This window comes from Dasypus novemcinctus, chromosome 11 (genome assembly GCF_030445035.2).
Source record: "Dasypus novemcinctus isolate mDasNov1 chromosome 11, mDasNov1.1.hap2, whole genome shotgun sequence".
NCBI classification, from domain to species: Eukaryota; Metazoa; Chordata; class Mammalia; order Cingulata; family Dasypodidae; genus Dasypus; species Dasypus novemcinctus.
In genome coordinates, this window is record NC_080683.1 from 31,799,225 (window position 1) to 31,819,456 (window position 20,232).

General features: G+C 35.1%; 1 pseudogene; it reads right to left on the minus strand.

The window, feature by feature from the left end:
* Positions 1 to 6,043: 6,043 nt before the first annotated feature.
* Positions 6,044 to 7,036, minus strand: LOC101434559 (S-adenosylmethionine decarboxylase proenzyme-like; annotated as a pseudogene).
* Between the last annotated feature and the right edge of the window lie 13,196 nt (positions 7,037 to 20,232).

Here is a 20,232-nt window from a genome sequence, read left to right on the forward strand (position 1 = left end):
CTTCCCAGGCTCATTACACTTATTTAGACTCTCCTTGTCTCTCTCATTAGAATCTAAGTACTCTGAAGGCAAAGAACTTTTAAACTAGTGCAATAGTATAAGTTCAAAACAATCTTAAATTCTATTCAACTAATAAAATCTAGGGAATCATAGTACTTGTGGGACTATGATTTTGATTTATTTGCAGATAAATTTCTGACAACTCCTTCTTCTCCATCTATCACCCTCCATTATGCCACAATTCTTTCCTTTAAGTTTCTGCATTGCCTACTACTTTACTTTCTCTTATCGAAGTGTTTGGGTCTTGAGGGATATCTACTATTATAAGTTATAAATTCTATATGTGTCATAAGCTTTTCAACCTAAAGATGCCCTTGACATCCAGAAAGAATTCCTAAGATCAAGTTATGAAAGTAAAGTCACTTCAACCTGATTCCAAGCACTGAGTCTGGGGTCCCAGTTAGTTTGTAGCCTTAAAATATGTGTTTATGATCATCCATAAATTTCTTTACACTATAGAAATTCCACTTACACAGTTCCTCTTGACCAGAGGTTATACAAAGAGAATAGGAGTTTGGAAATTTAATGTTCAAAGAGAGTCTGCAACCCTTCTTAATTCAACGTCTTGCCCCCAGGAAGAAACAATTCTAATCCTTACTAGACAATTGGGTGTGTATCCTATTTTTCAAGAGAAAGATACTAAACTATTGTTTAGTAAACCTTATGTGCTAAGGTTTACTAAAAATTCAATTACAGGCTTTTCAATGAAGAAAAGTGGCTAGTACTACAAAGCCAGGCAACCAAGGCCATCATTAGAGTAGTAGTTTGATATGGTTATGAATTCAAAAAATAGATATTGGATTAAGTTTGTAATCTGATCTGTACCTGGGCCTGATTGAGTTATGATTAGGGCTTTAATTGGGCCATGTCATTAGGACATTGAGTTCCCACCCCTTGGTGGGTGGGGATTCACAGATAAAGGCATGGCAAAGGACAGAGTTGCAGGTTTCTGATGTTGGAGTTTGATGCTGAAGTCTTAAGCTGAAGACTCGGGGAAAGAGTCAGAGCTGTTCGCCTGATAGTCTACAGCTGACCTTGTGGAGGAAACAGATGAGCTGAGCCCAGAGGAACCCAGGAAGCCTGAACCCTCACAGACGTCAGCAGCCATCTTGCTCCAACATATGGAAATAAATAGACTTTGGTGAGGGAAGTGACTTATGCTTTATGGCCTGGTAACTGTAAGCTCCTACCCCAAATAAATACCCTTTATAATGCCCAGCAGATTTCTGGTATTTTGCATCAGTACCCCTTTGGCTGACTAATACAATTAGTAATAGAATGTTCTTAACAAGTATGCTTAGCATGATACGATGAGAATAGCACTTTAATTCTATGGTTTTCCTTATCATAACTCATAACCCCAGTTTAACTATGAGAAACCCATCAGACAAACCAAATTGAGGGGCATTTTCCAAAATGCCTGATCAGTACAAACTGTCAAGGTCATCAGAAACAATGAAAATCTAAGAAACTATTATAGCCTGGAGTAACCTAAGGAGACAGGATGGTTAAATGTAGCATGTTATCCCGGATGGAATCCTGGAACAGAAAAAGGTCGTTAGGGAAAAACAAATGAAATATGAATCAAGTATGGATTTTAGTTAACAGTATGTCAACATTATTTTCTTAGTTATAAGAAATGTACCTTACTAATGTTAGTAATAGGGGAAAGTGGATAAGGGGTAAATGGGAAGCAACTGTACTATCTTTGCAATAGTTATGCAAATCAAATACTATTCCAAAATTAAAAGTTTAGTTATAAGATTAAAAAATCATCCAACTACAAGAAAGTACTTTTTTTCAGATTGACTCAAGCTTATCTTAATGCAAGCAGAAATGCAGGTTTGTCCTGTTTTACTGTAATAATCAAAGCTGTAACAGAATTGTAGATTATGATAAATGTTGGTATTTGAGATGATTATTTTCCTGGGCTTTGGAAATCCAGAAAGTTTAATCAGCATCCCAGCTATTTAAAATTAAATCAATGGTTCCTTATCCTTCAGCAAGTTCTGTTAAAAAGTGAGAGTCTAGTTATAGTGAAAAATTTCTTGTTCATGCTCAATTTGTTGCAGAGAGAGTTAATATCAATGAGAAAGATAATTGCTTCCCAAATTTTGGAAACAACATTGGTATGGTCATTTAACATCGACCAGAAATCCTGACACTTCATGAAGTGATCTGTCCTAAAAATAGAACACTAGTTACTTTTTGTATAACCTTTGCCATGGTTATATCTCATAGTCTCACCTTCCCCTTTAGGTCTTGTGCCATTGTACTTGTAAAGTCCTGTACAGAGAAATCACTTCCTACCTTGCTTATATCTTATTCTAAGATTGCATATAGTTTTTGTTGGTAGATGGAAGAGTCAGTATAAAAACTCGTATAGAGAGACTGTTCTTTTTCTGTACAAATCATCTAAAGGTTAGTAATTATGTGTGTTATATTTTATGTATCTATTTCTATTTCATTTAACTTTTAACATAGTGTTTTAAATTTTATAACTCTAACAAATGAGTTACAAAAGTGAGTAGCACTTTCCATACTTTGTATAAAATTTCCTGCTACTCAGAAATACATAAATCCATTTATTTGACCTTCATAATGAGGCAGAGTTGATACTGTAAGGTTAATGAGGCAATTATTCTTATACAGAACATCAGTCATGAAGGCATAGTTTCTTCCTCCTTTTAATATGCACATTAATTAAGATAATTTTTCTTTGCTATTTGCATTGGTAAGTAATAATCAATGAGGTAAGGAATAACTAAGATTCTAAATATTGCCTATTTAATTTTGGCCTTAAATTCCATGGCATAATCCTTTTTCTGGTATAGTATGAATGCTTGGATTTGCCCTTTGTAGTTTTGTGTTATTCTTTTTATTTCCTTGTACTAATGGAGGCAGAAGCAATGGGTGTTGCTTTGGCTGTCAATTATGTGGAGAAGAAAACACACTGAAAGCATTTCCAGAATCTGCCCTTGACTATGTTTAAAATATGACTCACTTGGTTAACTATGACATTTAATCATAAATTAATAGTTCAAAATTATTTATTGAATTTTCTTTCAAATTGACCTGTGACTGTATCTCAGGGCACAGTAAAAATTGTTTTCTATTAATAGCAAGATATACATTTAAGGATACAGTGATAAGAACACAGATTTTTAACAATCTTTCTAGTAACATAGGACAAATCTACTGTAGCAATGAGCCAGCCAAACCTATGGGTATGTCAAATTATGAGTAAGCTTAATTAAATATTAGTTGGCTTGTCCACCAGCAATTTCCCATATTAAACCTAAACTGAATTTAATTATTATAGTTTTAAATATATCTATATTTCTCTGTATCGGTATATGGAAATAGTTATATACATGCATAGTGAAGAGAAGAACTATGGAAGCATTTTGTAAACCTATAACTTGATGTTTCTTCTTTTTTAAAAAAATGTTAAAAGAATTACTCAAACTTTTACTGAAGCATGAATTGTGGTACAGAAATACATTTCAACTGATTTAGGTTCAATACCATGAAGGGAGACTTTATGGCACCAAAACTTCCCCTCCTCTATCACCTTAAGAATTAGATTACTATCCAATTTACAGTTTTTATTTTCCTAGGCATTTTTTCCATACAAATTTGTGCACTTCATCAACAATAGGTAGAATTCTACTTAAAAACAAACGCAAACAAACAAAAATCCAGACCTCAAACCAACAAATGTCATCAGATCTGCTAGGATATTGTTTTAAGAACAAAATCCACTTTGAGTATTGGTCCTCAAGAAACCAGAACACCAAAACATTAGCTGTTATGCTACATACAAAATCACAAACTGATTATACATTGATTGAATGCTTCTTCAATGAAATTTTCAGCAATGTACTTAAAATATGTCAAAACAGTGTTCCAACCACTTGATTTCAAAACAAGTAGATTTTTGTTTAGAAACATTAAAAAAAAAAACAAAAAACGTGTTTCATATATCAATGCAGAATGAACAAAACATCACAGCACCAATCCAGAAGGATTAAAAAATTATGGAGGACAAGAAGAAAGGCAAAGGGAAACGGATATGGCTCAACCAATTGGGCTCTGATCTACCATATGGGAGGTCCAGGGTTCAATGCCCAGGGCCTCCTGGTGAGGGCAATCTGGCCCATGTGGTGAGCTGGCCCACGTGAAGTGCCAGCCCACAATGGAACACTGTCCCATGCAGGAGTGCCCCCCTGTGTGGGAAAGCCACCCAGTGTGGGAAAACCACCCCATGCAGGAGGGTGGGCCTGCTGAGAGCTGGTGCAGCAAGATGACATAACAAAGGATACAGAGGAGAGAAAATGAGTAGACAAAGCAGAACAGGGAGCTGAGGTGGCACAAGAGAGTGATCGTCTCTCTCCTACTCTGGAAGGTCCCAATATCGGTTCCTGGAGCCAGCTAATGAGAATACAAGCAGACACAGAAGAACACATAGCGAATGGACACAGAGGGAGCTGGGGGGTGGGGGGTGGGGAGAAATAAATTAAATAAATCTTAAAAAAAGAAGAAGAAGAAGAAAGGCAAAATCTAACTAGCTTCACTGTTCTCTCAGATGCTTAAATCCCACCGAATTTGCAAATATAGCTAAAAAGATGCCTCCTCTTGACAACATATATTTCTTGTCATTTCCATTAAGTGAGTATTTTGGTATTTCATGTTCTGTTTTCTGAATAGCATTCTGCTTCACTGTGAACACCTGAATAACCTGGACAGCTCTCATTCTGAGCAGTCACTTTCATTTATCCTATCAAATCACGGTGAAAGGAACAGATGAAGTCAGAACACTATCACGTGCAACTCAAATCACAAAGTCACAGAACCTCAAGTCACAGGATAGGTAAGAAAAGGCATTGATGCTCCTCTGAACCAAAACTTTTGGCTTATTATTGATGGAAATTAGTGGAAATAGCTGCTAAAGTAAGAGTTAAGTGGATGATCTAAGTTTACTTGGCTTACCGAATCCAGTGCCTTTAAGCTAAATCTCCCTGATAAATTTTGTGATAAACACCATTTATACTATGTAGCAAGTTAGTAAAGGCATGGTGTTTATGATAAGCTAGTCTATTTACTGACTTATTGGGGAGCACAGCATGGTTTAAGATTTCCATACAGTTCTGCCCATGTACCCCATTCTCAAGCTACAATACTTGAATGTTTATTTTTGCCACCATCTGCCAGTAAGAAAGGAAACCAAATTCACTTAACCTTGAAGGAAAATTGGGACGAGGATCCATTCCCCTCTCCCCTCTGGGGTATGAGATTAGTATAAACCCATAATGTTCGAGGATTACTTTATTTGGGGAGCTGATGGGAAGGAACTCCATGAGGAGGACTACAAATAGAGGGAGCAATAATGTTTAAATAATTCACAAAATGAGTAACTGCAGTTATTTTCTTAATTGGACTTGACTTGTGGAAGGAAAACATGTTGCAAAAAACATCTGTATGAAGTAGAAATTGGTAGTATAACATTAGTTGGTTCTAGAAACTGGAGGTAACTGGATGCAAAATTCAGGCAGCAATTTAATAGAACAGTCCCAGATGGTTAGGCTCGGGCCAACATCTAATGAAAAGTCTTGTCTGTGGGGAATTTTGGATGATACCTGGAGAAATATTATACTATGCATAAACCAAATTGAATTGTTTTCACAAGTGTTGTAAAGTTTCATACAGGAAAAGTTTTTTTCTACATGCATTTCAGTTTCACAGCAAATGGCACAGAATACCTAAACACAGAAGAGAGTGTTCATGCAAGATATCTAATTCCGTGATATAATAATGCCTATAACAATTTGAAGTGTGGTTATACTATGATTACAACTAGGCCTTCCTGCAACTACAAGGTGATGGTTATGGAAAGCAGGGCCCCTGGTATCAATATCCAGAAAGCAGCCACTACCTGCTCCTGTGTGTTCTCTTTTTTTATTTTTTCTTCATTTTTCTTAAATCAGCTCTGTTGTTGTTACTGATTCTTAGCAAAGATGGTAAAAGCAAAGTCATAATCACTGAACATAGCACTCTGGCAATCAATACGTTCAAAACCTTCTTTCTTCTGGGGTGAAAGAAAGTACTGTGTGACATTTAGAACTCTGATTTACAAACAATTTATTCATGGATTTTCCTGAATTGAAGACTTCCACAACTTTCCGGATCAGGTCATCATAGGAGGTCTGACTTAAGTTTTTTCAAAGCATGTTAACATAAGAAAATTCTGGTGTAGAGTGATGTGACTAGTCCAACAAATTCCATCTGACTTCACTCCATTCATTGACTATCCACATGGCTTGGATTGAACAGTGTGGCTTCAATGACAGAACCTGGTATCAGGTCATGAATTCCACTTTCACAGGCGACATCCTTTGCAGTAATACCATCTTTCATGAAGAACTGGTCCATAACTGCTGGATCAATCTCACTCTTCAGAATTTCCTGGGTTTGATCTGGCTTATGACACGACTCTCTGGGAAATCCAGAGTATGAAAAGTACCAATAATCAGAATTCATCTGTCCCAAATGATATGCTGCTTCATTTGGGAAAATGGCATTAAGAAACTCTATTTCTTCCTGGAAATCCCAGCATGCATATATTCTTTGTGAGAAGGCTTCATGAAATTCTTACAAGAATGAAGAAGCTTTGAGTTGAGCCAAACCCACTTTAATGCAAATTTCAAAAGGTGAACCAGTGCTCCCAGTAAGGGTGGGACCACATATCTTCAAAATGGAAAGTCTCTTGGAGACAAACATGCTACTCTCACTGAGTATATAAGTTTCCTGCTTGTCAGTTTTTGTCAATCTATGATTGAACACTGCACATTCTTCAAAAGTATTTCTCATTTAGATCTTGGGACCATGTGAAGATCCCATGATCACTGGTTTGCATTGGGTGGATGTCTGGAGAACAAAATGTCCCAACTTCTTGGTCCCCTGGAAAAAAATGTGCAGCTTCTGTCACCGTGAAATGTGTGAACAACCAATAACCACAGAAAATCAACTAAATTAAACATTTTCTCCTGTCGCTGGGGATTGTTCCAGCTATGTTGCTAAAGTTCAGGTTCCTTTTTCTTTTTTTTTTTTTGCTATAATTTTTAACTTTTTTTTTTTAAGGAAAGGGATTAATAAAAATTTCCTGGCATTTTTTTTGTGTGTGTGTGAGTGTAAGTTGAAATGTGAGTCTGTTGGAAATAAGAGGCAGATACAATTCCGTCTCTTGTAGTCCACTGCTCTCCATTACAGAGAATAGAGTGAGCACTAGCTAATGTCGCTGGACTTAGTGTGTAAGCCAGTGTATCTGCTTTTATAACTTAGAAGAAAGAAAGAATTTTTCTCAGGTTGACTGTCTTTTATGTTTAGTAAAATGCTTTGATGAGGTACTTGCTTGTGAAAAATGACCTGTAGGCATAGTTGGGAGAGCTGAAGAGAGAGACTAGCATTGAATTGCTCTTTGTAATAAAGTAAACCTTTTTGAATTCCCCAACAGCAGGTTGGGGAAGGAGAATGGTGGTGAGAGAGTCACTGGCTGAAAGGAGGAGATAGGAGGTTAACACCGCATGGAAAGCCAGAACTCTATGGAGTGTGATGGCAAATGAGAATGGCTGAAGTATGGTTGACCAACATGAGTGTCTGATTTCCCATAATAAATACTTGGTCATGCAGAGCTGCCATTTCCTCTCCCCACCTCCACCTTGAAACTCCCCAAACTTCAGTTATAGTCTGAGCAGGTGCACATTCACACACAGGAAAGAATAAATAAGGGAGGTTTTCAGGATTGGGAAGACCCAGAGAAGAGCAGCAGTAGCCAGAGTGAGAGGATCCCCAGACACATCTGCTTGTGCAGACGCAGGAATTCAGAGCTAGCAGGGTTTAGATATCATTGAAATAGATTCTCTTGTCGGATTGAAACGCATTTCATTTGAATGTTAAAAGATCCAGTACATCAATTATATCCAGATTACATATATAACCTATTTAATACTCTGTATAAATCATCTATCTGCTGGACTCAGTTACCAATAGCAATACCACATTCCCAAAGACTATCTAAAGATTCATTAATGAGTATTCTGACCTCCCAAACTAAATAAGTTCTGAATGTAAGAAAAAAAAAAGTGCCTTATATAATAGAACTGCAAGTCATCTCCCAACACTATTACAATGTTAATTAAAGGGCCACATTCCTCTAAGGCCATGGAAATGTCCCAACAAATCTGGGGGGGAGTGTGTGTTATGACTCATAGACTCCTGAGGTGAATGGAGGGAAGTTTGTGCCTTTGGTTCTGATTTTTTCATTTAAGGAAGATATTAAATGTAGCCTAACATTACAGTTTCTCTTCTTAAAATATGGAAGGTAAAGGATGATTTGGGATCATAGTTGAAAATTAATCTCCATTATAATCGTACTTAGTCCTTGTCCCACATGGTTGGCCCCCAAAACTGTTAATACTCTTAAAAAGCCTGGCTGCATGTTGTTATTTAAATCGATATATTTTCATGTTTATATTTTTTAAACAAAAGATAACTTTTGAAAAACACAAGTTGGTATATACCAGTTGCACTAAATATTTCCCACAATTCAGATTAGGAAGAAAATGGCATTTGGAGGAAAATTTCAGTTTCTTCTATCCAGAGTAAAATTTCAAAAATTAGGGATTCATTTGGTTCACAAGTGATTTATTTTAAAGCAGCAATATATGGGGATCATCAGTCATTCATACTTTAGTGTGAATTATTTATAAATTTGCCTTTTTCTTAACAGAGTGATAAAATCAGCCATGGTGAGTTATTGAGAATCTGAATAGAGGCCAGAGAGAGAGAAGTTTAATTTGAGTAAGAATCAGTGATGATAGCAACTCTGAGAGGGACCCTGTGGGCCCTCCCCACAGTGGGACAGTAAAAAAGAACAATAAGAAGGAATCAAAGATAAACTATCTTTACAATTTTGTGTATAGTAAACCACATACCTACAGTAATCAGGTATTAAGGCAAACAAATATTTAATATAACCTGAGAAAATGTGGGGTAAATGCACTCTTTTTTTCCCAACTAGATGTAGTGGAACAAGAATTTTAAAATCTATTTCTGTCCAACACCCCTACATTTTAGAAAATGCACTGTTTCTGTGTATCTCCCCTCTAGACTCCTGCACCTCCAACAGTAGATCATTAGCAACCTTATGAAATGCCACAGAGAATGGGTTTTTGTGGTAGAAAGATGAACATAAAAGGAGAAGCTGAGAGCAATCAAACATCCACTTAGGAAGCAGTTTTACCTATGGGAATCTTCATTGGGTGCCTTTATTTCATTTTGATTACTGCCTTTACTGTTTCCTGGAGAACAGAGCTCTGATTTCTAGAAGTATGCTTTTTCTCCTGAGCACATAATTTCTGAGCCCATGGGTATCTTATAGACACTAACTACATTGATTCAATGGACTTAGACAGTTTCACATTTCCTGACTTTTTCCTGGTGAATTCCAAAGATTTAGGATAGCTTTTTTTTTTCTTTCAGAAATACGTGAAACATAGTGGAAAAATAAAATTGCATTGTTCTGATTGTCATGTAAAATACCTATCTCCTAAATTGCTTAACAAACTTTTTAGTGTGAGTCACATTCATTTGGGGTCTCAATTACAGCATAGATATAATAAGTTGACTGTCATTCTGATGCCCCTCAATAGGTACCTGAGGATTGTGAACAAATCATATCAGTTTATGAGTTAAGTTAAATGTAAGAATACCATAAACCATGAAATGTACATATAATTGTCCATTAGTATCACCCAATGCAACTTACTTTGCCTTATACATACCACAATGCTTTATGGTAAGGGAAATATTTAAAATAAATAAATTATGTACACTTTGTGGTATATCATACAGAAATTATTTCTGACACTAAATTAGGCACCTCATTTATTCCATCAATTGCTATTAATTAGATGATGACCTTCAAGTGTAGACTGTCATTTAAGTTTTCTGTATCTCAGTTACCCTTTCTACAATATATGTGGGGTGACTAGACTAGATCATTTCTAAGGCCCCTTCTAGAGGTATTATTTTATTATTTGAGGAACAGCACATGTTCTGTACTAAGGTTGTGAGCTTGCACAATAGAGTATATTAGATTTGGGGAAAATTTCTCCTATCATTTTAAACAATCTTGGCATTTCTCTTAGGTAGTATGGGGCACATACTTTAGTCCAACTGCTTGTGTATTTATAGAAACTAAGTGTTTATGCAATTTGCTTATGGTTACACAGAAATGAATCACAGATGAAATTTCTTGACTGACTCGTTTAACATCTTTGCATGTTTTATCATGTCATGATTCATCACAAGAAACAGAACCACTCAAGAAATTTTAAGCAGAAGGGACTTAGGTGTTTATGAAATCATTGCAAGGGCAGGAAGAAGCAGGGATGGTAATGGGCCTTCAGCGTGACTCTCAGAACCACAGGGAACTGAGCCCCCAGGAAAGCTTCCACCCCACCACAGACGCCAGCTGGAACTCAGGAGGCCACCGGGAGAGTCTCATGTTTGAAACTGTGCTCTAGGGACTAGGAAGCCGAAATCAGTCCACTTCTACTGCATTGCTGCTGCCCCCATCACTACAGACACCACTCAGTCCCCATAGATCTGGTGCTGAACAGGGTAATGTGGAATCCACTTGCCACCTCGGCTGGGAGCTGGATGCCAGAATGTTCCTGGAGGAAACCCCACGTCTCTAGACCCTTGTTTGCTGACAGGAAACAGCCAAAAGGAACTCAAAACTAGCCTCTGCCTTACATTCATTCTCTAAATCACAGGAGAGGACAGCTAATTGAAGGAACCTGATTCATACTCAGGTCCTTAGCTGCAAGCGAATCTGGAAAATGACATTCTTGCTTCCCAGTCGCTGCAGTACAATAAAGCTGTGATACTTGAAGTACAGTCCTTGGAGCAGAAGCAGCAACATTCTCTGGGAATTTGTGAGAAATTGAAATTCTCAGTCCCATCCTAGACCTATGGAATCAGAAACTGCAGCTAGGACCCAGCAGTGTGTGTTGTAACAAGCCCTCCAGTTGATTCTGATGCATGCTGAAGTCTGAGAACCACGGAGATAAGGCAAACTAGAAAAATCAGAAAAGGGTGTTGGACACTGATTGACAATATCCAAGAAACATGTTAAGAAGCACATGGTGGCCTAGTAGTTTGAAGCTAAAGAGGGAAAAGGGAACGTAAATAAGAATGCTAAAACATTTTAAGATATTGACTTGAAAGTTGTGCATTTATAAGAAAATAAAAGGAGGATTTCAATATACTACAATTAACCACCACTTTAAACTTGTTACATCACTTCTTTACACTAGCATCTTGTCTGTCTGTCTGTCTCTTTTGCATTATTGCAAGAGATTGTCAATTTTCTAATTTGAAAGGTTTGCAAAACATAGTTCTTTATGTTGGAAAATTTCATTGTCAATAGAGATACAGGGTCTTAAATTCTCATTCATAAAATTGAATAAATGCCTCATGATTTTTATGGGAGTCTACTGTGTTCAAGAAAAGAGATTTTTTTATTTTGTTTTTAATGTCTCTACTACAGCAACACCTTCATTAACAGGCCACTAGGTGGCATATGCTGGTGTCAAATTTTAAGAGGTTAGTTCCCAAAATCCCTTGCAGAAGAAGCCAGAAAGCATATCAGCTTTTACATAATTTTTCTAGATTAAAAAAAAAAATTACAGGAATCTTTGCATTTAATGTTTCTTTTCATGTTAAATCAGCACACTTTCTTGAAAAGATCTGTTCATCCTGAGAAGGCATTTTTGTTAGGCATGAGTTTGATGTAATACAGTGCGTTCAAAGAAAACGAACTTACATTCCTAGAAACTCATATATTTATTTTTGTTATCAGATTTCACAATGTAACAATTAGCACAAGAATGAAAATCAACCATAATCTGGCTACTTAAGCATAATATTAGATCAATCCCTCCATCCCATCCCTTCCTTCCAATCCTCTGTTATAGAAAGATCCACTGATAATAATAAAAGTTTCCTGGGAAGCAGACATGGCTCAACTGATAGAATGTCTGTCTACCATATGGAGGGCCAGGGTTCGATCCCCAGGGCCTCTTGACCCATGTGGTAAGCTGGCCCACGTGCAGTGCTGTCATGTGCAAGGAGTGCTATGCAGGGGCGCCCCTGCATAAGGGTGCCCCGAGTGCATGGATTTGCCCTGCAAGGAGAGCTGCTTCACATGAAAAAAAGCATAAACCACCTAGGAGTGGCGCTGCACACACAGAGAGCTGATGCGGCAAGATGATGCAACAAAAAAGAGACGCAGTTTTTCAGTGCCACCCAATAATGCAAGTGGACACAGAACAACACACAGCAAATGCACACAGAGAACAGACAATGGGAGGGAAGGGGAAAGACATAAATAAATCTTTAAAAAAAAAGAATGTTTTGAAGCATATACGGATACATGCACACATATTAAAACAGTTGATCTATGTCAGAGTTATTATTTATTCATTCACTTTTAAAAAATACTCACTGAATGCTTTTTTATGGATGAATATACTTTTCTAAACTACCAATTTTATCTTGATTTCTTTATGAATCAGTGATTAATTATTGGATATGGCTATATAATATTTTTATCATAGGAATGTACCATAATTTATATAACTATTCTCCTATCACAATTTATGTATATTTTTAAAATTTTTATATTGCAACAATAATTAAGTGAATATTCTTGTAGATACATCCTTTTGTATTGTTGTTTCTATTTTTAAGGTTAGATCTAAAAATGTGTGTATTCAGCATCACATTTAAAAAAATATTAATAGATATTACTGAGTTATCTTCCAAAGAGGTGACTCTGATTTAAATTTTCAATAACAATAAACCTTTTGAAACTTTTATTAATAGGGTAGGTATGAAGTAAAATTTATATGTTATTTTAACCAGGGTGAACAGCTGGTTTAAAAGTGTATTGGTCATGGATCAAAGACTTTAATATAAAAGCCAGGACCATAAAACTATTAGAAGAAAATGTAGGGAAACATCTTCAAGATCTCGTGATATGTGGTAGATTGTTGGACCTTATACCTAAAGCACAATCAATAAAAGAAAAAATAGATAAAGTGGACCTCCTCAAAATTAAACACTTTTGTACCTCAAAGGACTTTTTTAAAATGGTGGGTGAAAAGGCAACTGACCCAATGGGAGAAAATATTTGGAAATCACATATCTGATAAAGGATTAATATCCATGATATATAAAGAGATGCTACAGGGAAGCAGCTGTGGCTCAATCAATTGGGCTCCCATCTACCATATGGGAAGCCCTGGGTTCATGTCTAGGGGCCTCCTTGTAAAGGCAGGCTCTCCTTCACGCTGTGGAGTGCCACCGGCCTGCAAGCCCCGCAGAGAACTGACTCAGCAAGGTGACACAACAAAAAGGGAGACAAGCAAAAACGCAGAAGAACGCACAGCTAATGGACACAGAGAGCAGACAGCAAGCAAGCTACATGTGGGGAGGGGGAACAAACAAACACACAAATAAACAAATAAATAAAAGTGATGCTACAATGGAAGAAATTATATCATTGATTTGGAGACAATGGCCACTGGAGGTGCTGAAGGCAGGGAGACAGAAAAAGAGGTATAATCTGGCGGCATTTTCCGGACTTGGAATTGTCCTGAATGACATTGTAATGACAGATATAGGCCATTAGAGATCTTGCCATAACCTACAGAATTGTGTGAGAGAAAGTGTAAACTACAATGTAAACTATAATCCATACTTAGTGGCAATGCTATAAATGTGTTCATCAATTGCAATGAATGTACCACACTAAGGAAAGAAGTTGTTAATGTGGGGAAGGGTGGGAGGTGTGGAGAGTGGGACTTATGGGATTCCTTTATATTTTTTTAGTGTAACACTTTGTGTAATCTGAATACCTTTAAAAAAATAAAAAATATATTTTTTAAAAAGCAGGTATTTTTAAAAAACATATAAGTAACATCTAGGAGATTATAGCACAATCTGATACAAACCCTAAAAATTGCTTAGATGCATAGTGTTATACTCCTGTATTAAAATGTGTGCTATAAATAACTAGGAGAAATGGAAAACAATGTTAATTTATATATTCTCTTGATTTTTAATATTAAAATATTAGACTACATTCATGAAAAACTTACTCTTTAAAAAGCAGTTGTTCCCAACTGCACTAAATATTCCTACATTTTATTTTTTAAAAAATGAAAAAAAATAGATGCCACAACTTAATAAAAAGAAAAATAACCAGATTAAAAAATGGGCAAAAGTCTTTTGTTCAAAGGCATTTGTCCAAAGAAGAAATACAAGTGGCAAAAAACACATGAAAAAGTGTGCAACATCACTAGGATTAGGGAAATGCCAACCAAAGCTACAATGAGGTATCATTTCATACCTATTAGAATGGCCATTAAAGAAAGATAGAAAACTACAAGTGTTGGAGTGGATGTGGAGAGAGAGGAATACTTATTCACTCATGTTGGGAATGTAGAATGGTACAGTCACTGTGGAGGACTCTATGGCAGTTCCTAAAGAAGTTGAATAGAGATTTGCCACAATTCCTGGCAATACCACCCCTAGGTATATACCCAGAAGAACTGAATGCAATGATACAAAAAGACATCTGCATATGAATGTTCATAATGGTGTTATTCATGATTGCCAAAGATGAAAGCACCCTCCAGAATGACCTTTCCTGAAAAATCCAGAGTAATATGATTTTACTCTGAGCTTTTCAGAGGTAAGGGAGGATTTTATTGAATAATTAGGAAGTCAGAGAATGCTCTAGAGAATTCTAGTTAATATTCCCAATATACAAAGAGTCCCTATTTATATATAAGAAAAGAAAAACAGTGCAATAGAAAAAAATGAGTCATGAATAAGAACAGATACATTCACACACCATACAGTCTATCCAAAGTGTATAATCCATGGAGGGTGGAAATTGTCATATATATTGCAAATTCTTAGCACATTAATTTTATTTTTGCTTTATATTTTACCCTGAGGAAGTTTTATACTTTAGAAAGTCAAATTTGTCAAAATATTTCATGGCTTTTGTGCTTCATGCCTTGCTTAGGAAACTGTCCCCTTAGGATTACTTTAGATTATTTTAAAAATTATTTCATAGTTAATAATTTCCATTTTATCGTATATTAAATATATTAAATCTCATATACTCTTAGCCCTGTATATTACCTTTCTAGTTTACTCTACTAACGTATATGTTTTTTCTTGTGTCAGACCATTCTGTTTTAGTGACAGAATTTTTTTAATATTAAATTTTGTCCCATTGTGACGACTTTTAAAATGGCACACTACTAAAACCATCTCATTCCCCTTAATTTATAACAATGTTTAAGAATTACATGTGTGTGGAAATTGCTAATGCATTTGGATTGTCATTTTTTTCAATTATTTTTTCCATCACTCTTTTGGTAAGGTCCAATATAAATATTTATTAACCTTTAATTAGATGGAGCATAAAAACTATCTATAAATACTTGTTCCCAAATTCTTGGGAGTATTTCATTGCCATGATTTCAGTTTAACTTTGGTTATATAGAAATAATATGTTCAGCAATGTACCTTTTCAAGGAAAACCTTAAAAAAAATCAATAACATTTCAACTACCTGACTAAGAAAATGGAGTCATACTTGTTAAATTCTAAGTTGTTATTTAGTAGCATTCAGTCTTATTAAGAACTAATCAATAACGGTAACTTCTAACAAATGTATATTGAGCACCCAAGTGATATGTGTACACCGCAGCAGGAATTCTCTGGAGTACAAAGTAATTCTCCAAAGAATTGTCTGACTTCCTAATTACTCAATAAGGTCATCACTTACCTCTGAAAACGCTCAGAGTAAAATGATACTACCATAAATTTTTCAGGAAAGGATGCTCTGGAGGGTGGAAAATCTAGGATGGGAAGTTCTATCTTGGGATAAAGATTTTTCTGTCTTACTGACATATGGGTCTCTCTTCTTGGATTTGACACGTTCCACAATTTATAAAGAAACATTAACAAAAATCCACCCATGAAATAGCTAATCTTTATAAGGTCCTGTTCTGTGGACATGTTCAGTCTGTCAGTGCTATGGGTTAGCAATCAACATATTAGGCTGCCATTGCTTTTTCAAGTAATTTATACTAGAAACTTTTAATTTTATAGCATCAAATATTTAGCATGCTGACTTTTGCAATGATTTGCAGTTAATTATTTCTTATTTTTGTATACCATAATTTAGATTGACAGTCTCATAATTAGAAATAATGACACTAAGGAAACACTAATACTGCCTGCTTTTTAAAAAGGCAGACTATTAGAAAAATTATTTCATTCAATGGTAAAATGTAACTATCTCAATTTTAAGGAAAATTTTGTAGCTTTTTTTATAACAACATGCCATATGATACAAACTTTCATTAACTTGACAGCTGGAGAAAAATCTAAATAGTTAAATTGTAATACATCTGATAAAAAACCATTTTTAATATTTGTTAATCAAATGCTTGATTTATAAACACTAATAGGTGAACAAGTTAATTTCAACCATGATTTGTTCAATGTACATGAACTTTCTTTGATTTGCACGCCTGAAGATGCTGACATAAACTACAACATATTTTAATTTCTATTTTTATTCAAATGGCATTTTTAGTAATGTATTTTATATAATCACTTTCTTGCCCCTTGTTTATATGTGTCTTTCTTTATACTTTCCACAAAACATAAAGTCTCATTAAAATATCATTTCACAGAATCAGATATAATGCAACTCAAATTATGTCTCCTAAAACATAACTGCATATAGTGAAAAGTTGATATAAGACAGTTTAAACAAATGGGTGCTTTTACTGTCCTCTGATAACTTCATAAAGAATTTTTGTGAATACATTTATATTCCTGGAAGCAGGGTGGGTGAATATTATGCAAACGTTAGAAATACTTTCAGAACCAGAACTTGTCTGTGTTGAGTAGCCTGACTGTGCAGTGTGGGATTAGGGCCTGGAGTAGAAGGGAATTTAAGATCTAATACGTTGAATCGTTTGAGCATCTAAGCATTGTTTTGTTGTGTTAAGGGCAATTTTGATCAGAGATTAGGGGATACTTCTTCTTTGCTCTACCAAAATTAATGACTTGGTCCAATCTTTTCTTTTTTTTTTTTTTGGTAAATTTATTTACTTATTTATTTATTTAATTATCTTTTTAAAAAGTTAATAGATCACACAAAAAGTCATATTAAAAAACATAAGAGGTTCCCATATACCCCAGTCCCTACCCCCCACCCCCATCATTTTTTTTATTGTATTTTTTTTTTTTGAAGATACACAGATTGATTCAGAATTCAAAGAGAAAGTTAAACAGTGCTTCTCAGGTGTGTAGGAATCACCTGGGACACCTTGATGCAGTAAGTTTGCAGTGGGCCCAAGACTTGGTCTTTCTAGCATTTAGAGTAGTAAGGATCTAAAGGGTTTCCATCAATGTCCTTTTGTTTTCCATTTAAAATAATGCTAAGTATTAATCTATACTGTATTGCCTGCACTGGTATCTCAGCCCTCTGCTTGTGAACTTACTATCTTGTACAAAAAGTAATTCTGGTTCCCTACCCAGTGTCTTAATAAGATAGTCAAAGAGATAAGTTTTAGATGTGACCTGGTCACTGTTTCCAAAAGTAAGATGAACTGATTCTATCCTTTATAAAATTAAAACTATGAAAGTGTTAATAGGGAAATCCAACATTTCTCCTCTAGTTTGGGAAACTAATAGGCTGGCTTCCTCTACTTCCTAACAGATAATCCAAAAGATGAAAGCTATGCATACTTTTTGAGAATAGAGCAAAATATAAGAATTTTGTAAAACATGTCATGCTTTCATTTACTTCTTTTGCTGAAACTTGAATTAAATGTTGTTGGTTTTTTTTTTTTTTCTTTTCTCTTTCTGGAATGAAGTTAAAAAGACCTTGTGCTGTCACACTGGGAATTTTAGAGAGAATTTATAAAGCCTACTCCCACACAGATGAAGAGCAGCCACATGGCAAATAGCCAGAGACACCTGTAAGTGTTGGATTTTCCAGTAGTCTCCAGGATAAAAGGGAAACATGAGGGAAAAGAAAACCCAGGAGTTATCACTTTACCTGTATATGTAAAAGCAAGTTACATTTATTTATTTATCTATCTATTTATTTATTTATTTATTTTTAGGACTGAACAATAGCTTTTATTCATGGTTTCTTGCCACCCTGTATAGTCTGAAGCTTTACTGATAAATGGATTAAGTTCTTCACGCTGTATTCTGGCTGTATTACACAGAAGTCAGTGATTTGCTATTAAAATATTATATGCTTGAGTTTAATGATCATACAGATTAATGAATGGACTACAAATGATTTCCACAGCTTAGTTCTATATTCAGGGCCTCTTTATTCTTTTTTTTTTTTTTGACTTTTTAAAAATTATCTTTTCTTTTTAAATAAAGATACATAGATAACACAAAATGTTCTTTAAAATAATAAAGCAAATCTCTTAAATTGGAGTTTGGGGTTTGTAAAAAATATTTATTAGCGAAGTTGTAGATTTAAAAAACAATCATGCATAGAATACAGGATTCCCATACACCATCCTTCCATCAACCTTTTTACCTTTTTACACCTTTTAACCTTAAGCTGTAAGGGTCTGAGTTAAAAGACAGAACATATCATGCCCTTTCATGTTTGAAAGCACAGAAAATTTGTCTAATCATTTCTGCAATGAGACTTTAAATTTATCTCATTTTATTTCCTTCTTAGTGATGTGCTTGAAAATTGAAAAGAAAATTGTCATTTTGTCAAATATAATAAAGCCTAAGAATTTCCAGTCATTTGGTGGGGAAAAAAAAAAGATGTTCCTGAATAGTATATTTATTATGCACAGTTCTTTCTCTCATAGATCTTAATCTTCTTCCAGGTTTTTATATATTCCACAGGTATTCAAGTTTTTTTCCAAAAGTAACACAGTATTCTGCTTCCTATGTATTTCTACCTGTATCTTTATTGTTTCTTTTTACTTCTTAGATTGGGGTGGGGTGGGGCTTGTGTAATATCTCATTCTAGTATAAAATCATTGTTGTGACTATTTATTATCTCCCGATGTTTAGTCAACAGACCCTTTGGGAAATATGATCCAAAGAGCTTTCAAGTCCTTCGGCACATAAAGGAATTATCAGTTTTTTAGCTAGAGGTTTCTGTTCTAGTTCTGTAAGTAACATCAAAATCCATGAACAATGAATCTGGTAGAAAATCTTGCACCGATTGCTCCCATTCATTTGAACTGAATTCTCCTCCTCATTCAGTCATTCCTATTGCTGATAGGTAAAAAAATTGGCCTCATTTCATAAGAATGGGATTGAGGATTTTTCAACCCTTCCATATGTGAAACTACCTTAAGAATCAGCATTTATTTCTGATGTATAATTCATTCTTCATCTTCTTTCTAAAATAATTTGAGTCAGTTTATAATTAAAAGACACACCTACAACGAGATCATTAAAGTCTGCAGTTAAAGGTTAATGCAACAATCAAGTGTAGAAAGCATAGTGGAAATAAATTAAACCTAATATTCCATTCATTTATTCATCAAACTAATACCCATTATGTGGCAGGCACTATTTTAGGCACTAGATCAGAAAACAGAACAAAAGTAAAAATAAACTAAGCATATGATATGTTTCTCAATTTCCAGAATATTACAATCTAGTAAAAAGAGACAGACAAGTAAAAATTAATTAAATGTCTGTATATTGAATGCTATTGCAGAGGTATGTGAAATTTACAACCTACAGGGCCAGAGAGCTTGACTTATGTTTTCTTTATAATACAAGTCAACGTGCCTTGGTTCTCTATGGTTCTTTCCAAGAATGACTCTTTGGTTGTATGTAAATAGGACGCCCTTCTAGTTTCTTTAATTATAAAATGAAGGATACTTTTACTGTATCTTATGAAAAATATCCTTAGATCTGCTTTTTGAGCCTCTTCATTCCAGCCAATTAATACATACATCCCTTTGTTGATTAAGAACAAATGAAAAGCCAGGTTCAGTTTTCTGCT